Source organism: Artemia sp. Qi Xiang Cuo, chromosome 18, assembly GCF_049724085.1.
Source record: "Artemia sp. Qi Xiang Cuo chromosome 18, ASM4972408v1, whole genome shotgun sequence".
Classification (NCBI taxonomy): domain Eukaryota; kingdom Metazoa; phylum Arthropoda; class Branchiopoda; order Anostraca; family Artemiidae; genus Artemia; species Artemia sp. Qi Xiang Cuo.
The window spans coordinates 595,099-605,134 of record NC_142811.1 but is presented as its reverse complement, the minus strand read 5'-3'; positions in this window follow the sequence as shown (position 1 = coordinate 605,134).

Genomic DNA, 10,036 nt, shown 5'->3' with positions numbered 1-10,036 from the left:
CCCTCTCACGCCCACCCTTTCTGTAAACACATCTCATCAAAATTTTGAGATAGTCTTTCTTCAGCGTAGTTAAAAGGTCGATAAATCAGGTTTTTGAGGATGACAACCCCCCACAGCCCTCAGGGCAATAGTTGTGACTTGTGCCGTGGGGGCATATAAAGTTTTTATAGAAAGGGTGGTTATATAAGCTTCGAAAGGGGCTCATTGGATTGGTAGTCAGAAGTTCTAATATCCTTTTTTAGCGTCAAAGTGATCGGAGGGCAGATACCCCCCCCACCTCGTATTTTCCTGAAATGTATCTGATAGAAATTTTGAGATGACCATTTGTTGTCGTAGAAACTTCTAAAAAGGCTCATTCGATTGGAAATTGAAGGGGCTAGTGCCTCTATTAATTGTCGAAAGTGAATAGAGGGCAACTAACCCCCATGCTCACCAATTTCTCAAACACATCCAATCAAAATTTTGAGATAGCCATTTTGTTCAGTGTAGTTAAAAGATCTGTAAATTATGTCTTTGAGGACGAACCCCCCCCCCCTCCAAGCCGTCAGGGCAAGGGTTGTAATTTATGCCTTGGAGGTCTATACAGTTTTTATAGAAAGGGTGGTCGTATAAACTTCGGAGGGGGCTCATTGGATTGGTAATCAGAAGTTCTAGTACCCTTTTGAAAATTTAAAGTGATCAGAGGGTGGATCCCCCTCCCCCACACACAAAGACACACCTCGTATTTTCCTAAAATGCATCTGATAAAAAATTTTAGATGGTTATTTGTTGTCGTAGAAACTTCAAAAAAGGCTCATTCAATTGGAAATTGAAAGGGCCTTTTTAATAGTCAGAAGCGATTGGAGGGCAACAAGCCCTGATTGCTGCGACGTGGACCCGTGCAACCAAAACCAAGACGAATACAGAAAATGTCCTTGAGGATTTGCCAATTTTTATTACTCCTTATCCGACATTTTAGAACTCCTTATCCGACTCTTGACCCCGCAAGACCCAAACCCTCGGTAGCTGTGGCTGAACCTAGACCTTTCTTATCTAATGTAGTCCCTTCTCAACGAGTGAAAATCCTAAGTGATGTACAATTGGGGAAATATTTAAACAGTCCCAGTATCATTACTTCTGCTGTGTTCAACCAGGACTGAAGATGAAACAATACGAAACAAGGCAATTCATTCAGGTAAATTCAAATCAGGAGCATATTTTTAATGCTTAAGAGTCGGATTCAGTTAAAACAAACTCCTGCTGATGCTATGTAGGTATTTTTTTACATCTGAATTTAAAAAAATTTTATTGTTTATTTCTTTTTTTGGTTTTAACTTGAAAAGCGGATAGATTATATTGATTTGATTTAAAATCAAATAAAATAATTTAACCAATTTTTTCTTTCGTTGGTTCGTAGATTTTCCAAATCATATCTTATCACTACAAGTCAAACGGTTGGTAAACTATTTAAATACCTTTGAATTTCGTGTTTTTAATATTTTTTTTTTAATAATTAGACTATAAACAATATGGGGCTTTCTTTTTAAACATTAGAGGGAAAACACTTGAAAAAGTCCTTAAGAGAGAGAGGTTGGGAACATCTGAAGGAATCAATTAGAGAAAAGGAAGTAATTTAAAATAACCAACCATATGTGTAATAGTGTTAATGAAGAGTATTCGTTTTTCTAATTGTCCAATAAGTAAGTTATGATCGATGCTTGATAATTAGTGAAGAACAACCGTATGCAAAGAACCTGTTTAACTGAAACCATTATGTTGTTAGCGTATGTTGTGCTACTTCTATAAATGAAGCAGCTAAATGTTAACAGTCTTTCACAACATATGTAAAGGAGCAAATTGAATAAAAGTAATCATAGCTAAAAATAACAATTAGGGCTTTAAATTGGTCTTAAAGAAAAAAAGCTACTCATAATTTTTCTTATTTAAATGTCTAAGTGAAATTTTACTACAAATATGTCTATGCAGCATCAAGCCACCTGAGGTTAACACAGCTGCGCACGCTTCTCTTCGTTTGGGGATGACTATACGTATCTTCTCACGCATTTCAAATGCTAATCGGTTTCTCTAATCGAACCTTTGACCTCTGCTGGAAAGTCTTTTCTAGGTTTTTAAATTTGAAACATCTGTGTATTCTAAAAACGAGGTCCTTAACAAGGTTTTTGATGTCCTGAGATGTATAAACTCATTAATAATATTGTTCAGTGATTATCATTATTATATTATAGTAACACTTCATTGTTATTATTATTATAATATAATACTAATGTTCAATAAAGATAGTAAGTGTAGAACAGTATTAACATTGTTCAGTTGCTGAGAATGTTATAATTAGCTGTACAGTAAAGTAAAAATACTAATTTTAGTTAAAATACTAGTTTATCTTTTTATCCTGAATATGAACACAACCAATGTGGCAGAATTGTTTGTCATAAAAATGAGGTACATGTCGGTTATTGGAAACACAATCAGGAATTACGCTGTGCACTGTAATACAGAAACCGGTTACCTCAATGGTTAATCCTAATGAAATATGCCAAAATATGATGAAAATACAAACATTTATTAACAGAACTGCAGGAACAAATGATATCCCACTGTCAGCAAACCAAGTATTGACACGGAAATAGACTATTAAAGATCAAACATGATCTTTAGTTATACTTCCAATAATCTGATTTAATGTGAAAGCATAAAGTAATGTTGTGTCCATTGATGCACTCTTTGATTTTTGGCAACAACCTCTTATCCTCGAAAAATTTAATTACCTCTTTTTCTGTCTTTAGGAAATCCCAAAACTTCATTTCTACACTCATGGTTAGACAGTATTACACTATACAAGTGAACGCAGGCAAACAAGTTTTGTTTTATAGAGAGTAATTCTTGAATGCGTTTCTAATAACCGACAAGTACCAAAGTAAGTTTTAATATTGACCTTTTGGGGTTTAAGCGTTTTTATACAAATATTTTAGAAATTCTCTCTTCGCAAAGACCTTGGAAATTTACTGTGTCTGTTACTAGAATATTAAATGCCGTAAACTAATTTTGCAATAATTGAAAAGTAGTTGAAAATTAACGAGAAATTTATCGCCATCTAGGTTCTTTGTGTTTTAATATTGAACGTTTAAGGTTTTAGCATTTTTGAATCAATATTCGTGAATATTCCGTCTTCTTAAAGATCTTGGAAATTTATTGTGTCTGTTGATTGCATATTAAATGCCGTAAAAAAAATTTGCAATAATTGAATATAAGTCGAAAAGTAACGTAAAAGTTATCGCCATCTAGGTCCTTTGTGTTTTAGTATTGAACGTTTAACCCTAGGTTCACACAGATGAGATTTTACGCAAGAATGGGCATTTTCGCGTGATCCGTCAAGTTCCATGCGTTGTCCAATGCTCATTTCTGTGTTATGACGGCTTGACGCATGCATTAAAATAATTCAACTCATCCGGCAAAGTTTCAAAGATGGAATTCACTGAGAAACTTATCTTAGCAGTAAGATGCAAGCCAATTATCTATGATAAAAAGCATCCTGACCACCGTAAGCGTCATTTGTTGACTAAAGCTTGCGAAAAAGTTTCAGAGGAAGCTGGTCTAAAAGGTAAAAAAGAAAATTCTACTAGGCAAGTCTAGCCTAGCTAGACTTTTTGGTGAATTAGTGCAGATTATTTCCCCCAGTAAAGGTGCAGATTAGGCATCCCTGTAGTGTAGGGTACAGAGGCTCTACCAATAGAATCAGGATATACAATAGGAACTGATTTGTTGGTAAAGGTGCAGATTAGCTACCCTTAATGCAAACAACCTATTTCCTACTGTATTTTATTCAGCCAATTGGCCTGTAAACTTGCACTGATATTGTCCAGTATAAGCACAATTTAAACAAATCAGTTTCTACTGTACATCCGGATTCTATTGTTAGAGCCTCTGCACCCTACACTACAGGGGTAGCCATTCTGTACCTTTACCAATTTTTTTATGTTGTGCTTCTACTGGACAGTATCTGTGCCACTGTACAGCCTATTTTACTTGGTAATATACAGTAAGAAATAGGTTGTTTTTATCAAGGGTAGCTAATCTGAACCTTTACTGTCCCCCCTCTAGTGGGAGGGTGCAGAGACCCTCCAACGCAACTAGGATAAGCAGTAAAAAGTGAGTCATTTGTATTCTGCTTCTACTGAAAAGTATCTTTGTGACTTCACAGCCCAATGGACTGAATAATTTACAGTTAAAAATAAGTTGTTTTCGTCAGAGGAACTATTCTGCACCTTTATCTTTACAGATTCTTGAATTTAAAAAAACCTAGCTCCAGTTAAGTTTTTTGCTTACTTGACGTTTGTGGTGTAAGCTCCTCGGTAAACCTGTTATAGAGCTGCCCATGTACCATATGGTGCAGGTGTACTGGCCAATAGAACCAGGATATACCGTGAGAAGTGATTTGTTTATATTCTGCTACTTCTGTACAGTATTTGTACGATTTTGCAGCTCAATTGGATGAATAACATATAGTAAAAAAAATTGGTTTTGCTTGCAGTGGGCAGCTCTAATACAGGTTTGTGTCCTTGACCATTTCGATTGATAGAATCAGAGCAATGAATATTCAGAAGAACTGACTATTGTATTTGGACAGAGGATTAACTTTTTAATTGAAAAGTCTATGTATTTCTTATCTATTTTACTCTGGCTCTATGTTCCAAATTGATCAATTTTTCATTGTTCCCTGTCAACATCATATCACCATGCAGTGGTTGCAAGAGAGTAAACAAAGTAATTTGCTACCTTTTAGATCAAATTCCATTTTGTATTGTGATAACTCTACACCATATACTGCAGGGGTGCCTAATATGTCCCTGTATCAATGATTGAAGTAGCATCTCATAGCCAACAAAAGCTTTAGGTCCTCTTGAGCACATTAGCTTATGTTTTTTTTTAATAAATAAGGATATAATCCTAAACAACACAGCCCAACCCTCTCATAAAAGAGGAGTAGGGAATCTGTTTTGGTACCCATGCCAAACTATCTATTTTAAGGTCTCTTGGATTAATTTGTATATATTTATTATTTCTTCTTGTACTTGGCATCCACACTAAGACCTGTGTTAAGTTGCAGTTGCACATAGGTTCCAGGATTCTACAGTCACGTTGATTATTCTCTCTTGATCAGATCTGTGTTACTGGCCACTTATTTGTTGAAATGTAAATTATATTTTACATCATAGAACACTCTCATCATCTAGTTAGTGAGCAATTCACGAAGAAAATTACCGGGTAAGGCTTACAAGCAGAGTTTACCCACTCACATATAGTAGGGATTTCTCCTCCAATTGCAGAATAAATTTGATGATGCAAAAATGATGAAGAAGATTGAATCTATTAAACTAGCGTGAGGGGAAAATGGTGTTTTCATAACTGTTTTATTTAAATTTATTAGACTTTAACATTTTCCTAGTTCTGTGATATTGATAAAGTTCTCATGTCTTCTAAAACCAAATTTTATGAAAAGATTATACAAATCAAATTCTCATCCAGTTTCTTTCAGTTGAAGACTGTCAAAAACAGCGGAGATCCCTTCGAGATGACTTCAAAAGGGAGAAAAAGACCCAAATGTCCACGAGTAGGTCTCAGAGAGGAAGAGACAAGAAGCCTTGGAAGTGGTTTCAGAGCCTTCTGTTCCTTGAAGATCACATTGCAGATAGACAGACAGAGTCAAATTTTGCAGAAGTGCTAAATGTAAGTATCTCATATTGCTGATTGGCCGGGCAATATTTTAGTATACTTAGTCAAATATTGAATTAGCAAAGGTTGCAAGTTTAATGTTCCATCAGCCAATCATGCCACACACACATACTAATGCTTGTACTCAAAGATGGTGGGGAGTCTTCCCTCCTATTAGTCAAGGAGTCCAAAAAGTTGTTGTTTATGAAGCAAAGCTTTGCAATAAGAACATATTCCTTCTATTGATTAAATTTAAAAAAAAACAAGTGAAAGGGGCTGTCCCCTCCTCAGCACCTTGCTCTTTACGCTAAAGTTTTTCATTGTTAAAAAAAACAGAGTAGTGAGAAAGTCAAGCTTTAGCGTAAAGAGCGCGGTATTGAGAAGGGGACAGCCCCTTTCATATACGGAATAATTTCTGTTCATTGTAAGTTTTAACGTCGTTCCTTACTCTCAGTTAAAAAAACTTGTTTTTTCTAATTTAATTTTTGAACGTTTTTCAATTAATGCAGGTTTTGATTTTGGTTCACCGTACATGAATAATTAAAAAAAAATTGAATATTAATTTTATTTTTGTTTGGTTAAATGGCTTTCTCGAAACCTTTTTAATTTTATTTACGAGCATTTTTATTAGTAATAAATATACATATCTTACGAATTAACTTACGTAACGAACCTCTTTATTCTTAGATTTTTAATACGTATATTAGAGGGTCGCCCCCTAGTTAATACCTTGCTCTTTAATCTAAAGTTCGAATTTTGTTCAAATTCTTTAAAAATGACCCATTAATAACAAATGCCGTTAATTAGAATAAATAGCTCTTATGAAAGAACTAAATAATCTTTGGCTTAAAGAGCGAAGTATTGACTAGGGAATGAACCCAATCATATATGTAATATTTTCTGTCGTTTTCAGTTTTGATGTTGCTCCTTACTTTCAGTTAAAATACTTGTTTTTTTTATGTATAATTTCTGATCTTTATTTAAATAATGCTGGGAAATCTGGCGCCCCCTTCATAGCAATGTCCCTTCTCCCATGAAAACTTCCTTCATGGTAAGATCCTCCCACATAACCCCCGAACCACCCCCCGCCCCCGCCCCACTACCACAAAAAATCGCCCCTGAAAACGTCTGTATACTTCCCAATAACCAATACTATATGTTAACATTGGGTAAAGCTCATAACTTTCATCCCTCCCCCCGGGGACTTCGGGGGATTAAGTCATCCTAAAAGACATAGTTATCATATTTTCGACCATGCTGAACAAAATGGCTATCTCAAAATTTTGATCGGGTGACTTTGGGAAAAAAATGAGCATGAAAATGGGGCCTAGTTGCCATCCAATTTTTTGGTCACTTAAAAAGGGAACTAGAACTTTTAATTTCCGTTCGAATGAGCCCTCCCACGATATTCTAGAACCACTGGGTCGATACGATCACCCCTGGGAAAAAAATACAAACAAATAAACATGCATCCATGATCTTTCTTCTAGCAAAAAATGCATAATTCTACATTTTTGTAGATAGGAGCTTAAAACCTCCTTAGTAGGGTTCTCTGATACGCTGAATATGATGGTGGGATTTTTATTAATGTTAGGGGGTCTTTCCCCCTTTTCTGAAAATCAGCCAAATTTCCTCAGGCGCGTAACTTTTGGTAGGTAGCACTAAACTTGATGAAACTTGCATATTTTAAATCAGCATTAAAATCTGATTCTTTTGATGTATCTATTGGTATCAAAATTCCGTTTTCTACAATTTTGGTTACCGTTGAGCCGGGTCACTCCTTACTTACAGTTTTTTACCATGAACTGTTTGAAAATTTTGTTGATGTAGCTCTCATGAAATACTGAAATATCCCTTGGTAGATCAAACTTTTGAATAATAATAATAATAATTATTATTAAATTTAAAAATATTGGCGCAAGCCTCTTACAAAATGTATTATATAAATTACATTTTTTGCATAATTTAGGTTGAAATAGAAACACAAGATGTGATCGAAAAAATCATCCTGGCTGGTTTAAATGATTCATCGGGAACTTCAACTTACCAAATCAGCCTTCAACTTCAACCCCAATCTCAACTGGACCTCCAAGCTCAAGTGTCCGAATACCAGCATCAAGTCCTGAGACTTTACAGCCTCCTTCAAAAAAAAGGGAAAGTATCCAATAAAACTTCACTGCTTGAGGAGGAACTGATAAATGCAATCAGATAAGATGTTGATTGCGACAAGGCATTTTGCGAAAGTCTTGTTGATGATCTGAAGAGGCTTGATCTGCCCACTAAAACTTTCCTCAAATATAAGATTCAGCAATTGGTTTATTTAGTGTCCAGTGGCCAAATGAGAGACGATAGTTAGAAATTTATCTCATTAAATTTCAAAACGTTATTTCTTTTCACTTTTTGTTAGAATTTTCTTATAAAAACTTTCTTACATTAAATAGTTCAGATAAAAGACAAGAAAAGCTGTTACACTATTGGAATAAATACTCGTTTTGCCAAGGTAAAGCACCTTCACTTGAATAAAAAAATTCGGAAAAATTATTGCGAATAACAATTGCTGTACTGCTAGAATTGTTTGAATCCTGGCGGTTGAGTTTTGCCCCCAGGTAGATTGCACTGCATGCCTCCATGTTCCATCAATTATGCTTCCATTACTGCTTGTAGTGTCACCGAAAATTCTGGGACAATAATCTGAGCCTCTTGCTATTAAAAAATTGTCCAAACAACAGAATGCCTTTATAATTGAGTCATTTGTTTCGAGTTTGTTGTCAATTGCTATATTAGAAATCCGCCATCTAGCAGCCAGAATAACAAAGGCATTTTCTACCACAAGTCTTGCCCTGGATAACCTATAGTTGTAAACTCTCTTCTGTCTGTCTGCTATGCTTAATCCACCAGGATAGGGTCTCATAATATTTTTTCTCAGAGGAAAAGCCTCGTCAGCTACAAAAACATAAGGCATCACTATCCCATTGGCAATTGGTTGTGGATGTGGTGTGTCAATTGTCTCATTTATAATTGACCTTCCAAAAGTTGATCTTGTAAATACACCAGAATTTCCTGAGCTGCCTTCTGATCCAACATCTATTAGCAAAAATTTAGAGTCTGCATCCACGACAGCCATGAGAACTATGCTGTAGAACTTTTTGTAGTTGTAGTGCTGAGTACTATTCTTCTTGGGGCATTGAATTCTAATATGCTTGCCGTCTGTCGCACCAATACAGTTTGGAAAATTCCAGTGACTCTCAAATTTTTTGGCAGCAGTTTGAAAATCTTCTTGTTTAGGTGCCTTCATGTATTTATCCTTTAAAACGTCTCAAATAGCTTTTGTAGTCTCAGCTATTATGTTTGTGACGGTCCAACGGTCTACTAAGTATTGATAAGACAAATATCTTTTTGACTCGCCTGTTGCCAAGTTTCTTAGTGTAATCACCACTCTAACATGAGGTAAGATGGGTTCCCTCCAATTCGTAAGTTGCTTTTGAATTCTATCATAAATTAATGTCAGGATTTCTTGAAATTGGCAAGGTGACATCCTCATATACTGAGAGTACCATTCTTGGTCTTTTTTTTTCTAGTAGTGCCAGTAGATTTGCAAAACTTCCTGAAGTATTTTTATTTCGTAAAATGTCACGGACCCACAATCTTCGATCAATAGAAGATGCCTGAAAAATAAGGTCTAGTCAAAATCCTTAAATACTTCATAAGCACAACAGTGACTTTGATTGGACAGTTCTGAAATTTGTTTTGCTAGATTAATATTCAATTCAATTTTAGTTTTGTATACTAAATTTACTGTTCAATCGAATTTGCGGTGGAGAAGGGGTAGACAATGGCTGTTACAACAGAGGGTATGCTGGTGATTCCAATCACTCCTACTAATTTGTAATTCAAGTAGCCTGCAATACTTTTTGAATTTTTATTTGGTTGGATGGAAAGTCAATCAAAAAAGAAAAATGAAAAAAGTCAAGTTCAAATCAATTTATTTTATTTGAAGAAAAATTTGATATCAAATTGAGATATTTGAATCAACCATGAAGCCTGAAGAAAAGTGTGGAAACTATCTGAGTGTATTATAGCAGTTTAAGTAATAATGATCTTCTTTCATAAGTTTGAGGCAAAACAAGATTTAATGGTGAACTAGCTGTGAGTTTTTCCATTTTTTATATTTATTTGTCATTTTTGATATTTTTGGCAAATGTGTGTTTATTGTCAAGAAATAAGCACAAATAAAAAAAATTAAGATCAAAATTTTAAGCTGAAGTATATACAGGTAGAAAGTATGACTACCTTCAGGTAAAATCAAATTGAGATTGTTGAACTAACC